A 2,355-nucleotide genomic window follows, 5' to 3' on the forward strand; every position below is an offset into this window, starting at 1 on the left:
AGACTTCCTTAAACAACTTGGTTGGGATTGGATCTAAAAGACAAGTTGACGGTTTAGATGCAGAAATAATCGAATTTAGTTCTGCAAGGTTAATTGGAAAAAAACAATCGAGGTTAGTATCAGAATTTGGAGCCGTTTCTGCCAAATCGAAAATATAGGAGGAATCTGCACTAAGTAAAGGTAGTAAGTTGCTAATTTTGTCTCTAATGTTTAGAATTTTATCATTAAAAAAGCTCATGAAATCATTACTGCTAAGGGCTAAAGGAATAGATGGCTCAAATGAACTATGACTCTCTGTCAGCCTGGCTACAGTGCTGAAGAGGTATCTAGGGTTGTTTTTATTTTCTTCAATAAGAGACGAGTAATAGGCAGTGCGGGCCTGCCGTAGAGCTTTCATATATCGATTATGACTATCTTGCCAAATTAAACGAGATTCTATCGTTTTGGTGGAGCGCCAAATTCTTTCACATTTACGTGACGTTAGTTTTAGAGTACGGGTTTCTAAATTGTACCATGGAGCTGATCTCTGTCGTTTGATTGGCTTCTGTTTTAGGGGAGCGATTGAATCCAGAGTAACTCTAAGTGAATCCACCGCACTATCTACAAACTGATCTAGCTGAGAGGGACTAAAGTGATTATAGGAGTTTTCAACTAGGTTAGGGGATGGAACAGAAACAAAGGCAGCTGAAATAGCATCCTTAAATTTAGCTACAACATTATCATTTAAATGATACTACGGGCGTGTATCACATAAGTAATTAACCAACCAGTCTCTGCCTCTCTCAACCAATCACCCTGCTGCTGCTGCTAAATGCTAAAAACAGCCATCCTGTCGTTTCAGTGCAACCTCCGCTCCGGTCCCCTCCAACCAGCTCAGCAGAGTCCAGATTCAGGATCAGAAAAACCCACTCCTCATCCCGGCCTCTATTCCCCCCCCCCCCACCAGCTCCGGTGTCTGGACTCCATAGGGGGGCATCTTATCCTGCGTCGGCCTTGTTACCCCTCTGAATACTTGAAGCGTGTTTGAAATATTTTATGCTGACCGTCATCGTCACCTTGCTCATTAATCTTTGGACCTTTTGTTTAGAAATACAGTTTTTCTATTTTTTATTTTTTTTATTAATCTACAAAAATTTCTGGACTTTTGGACTTTTTTTTATTGGATCGAGTCACAGATACAAACAAAAGCCGCCACGAGTCACGATGGAGTCTAGTCCCCCCGAAAACACTTTCAATCTTTTCATTGTGAAGAAATAATTGTTCATTCTCAATTAAGTTTCCTTTTGAGTGAAATAGAAATTTGCTGTCTCAAAAGCTTGTTTTAGGTCTTTTTCTTCGCACTTTAATGAGCATTTAAAAAGTTAAGAAACCTGCTGCATCCACGTGCGGCGCATTCGATCTGCAACGTGGTTCTGCTCCGTCTCACGTCGTTTGGCCTCTCGGTTCGGTTTCTGAAGCGGCGCTAGCTAAAGCAGCTGGATCATGCTCATACAAGAAAGACAACAACATACAAACAACATGTTTTATTTTCCTTCTGTGAGGCTGATTTGGTTTATTTTGTGCCTGTTTTGAAATCACTTTGATAATGTGATAAGATACTGACATACAGGGTGTTTTATTGTGAAAATAAAAGGACGCTCTGTGTTTTATTTGTGACTTCTCTTCTGGGACTATCTGCTCCGTTCAAGGTAACACGTGCTGCCGGCGTCTTCTGTAGAACATAAACTCGCCTGTCTGCAGAGGTCGGACATGACGCTGCTGCAAGATGACAAATGATTTCATTAAAAAAAAAACGTTCGTCTGCTCAACATTTCATCATGACTGCCTTTTTGTTTACAGTCTGTTCAAACAGGGTTCTCACTTTGCACTTCTGTTAACGCACACAGCCTCTGCTTTCCGTCACTGTCACTTCCTGTTGCTTCCCCTCACAAAAGACGGGCGCCGTGAGGGGAGCTGACCTCGAGAATCCAGAAAGTGTTTCATCTGCAGTCGGCGTCTGACTCACACGTACTCAAATCCTCATCTGCTCTGTGAAACGTGTGTGAGCGTGCCTCATGATTAATTAGAATACGCCGCAGCAGAGCGACTGTGTGTGTGTGTGTGTGTGTGTGTGTGTGTGGGGGTGTGTATGAATGAATGAATGAATGTGTGTAACTTGGTCACGAGAGTAGACTGTCGTAATGAATGTGAATGAGGACGTCTGTGAAACCGTCCTCTGTTCTGTGCATGTGCGGAGGCTGACGGGGGGGTTGGAGGACTTTCCTGGTTCGAACTGAGAGAAAGAAGAAAAGAACTATCACACACTCGAACCCTGGATTTTTAAATCCAGTACTTTTTGCTTCTTTTACAACAGTC

The sequence above is a fragment of the Symphodus melops genome, assembly GCF_947650265.1.
Source record: "Symphodus melops genome assembly, chromosome: 8".
Lineage (NCBI taxonomy): Eukaryota > Metazoa > Chordata > Actinopteri > Labriformes > Labridae > Symphodus > Symphodus melops.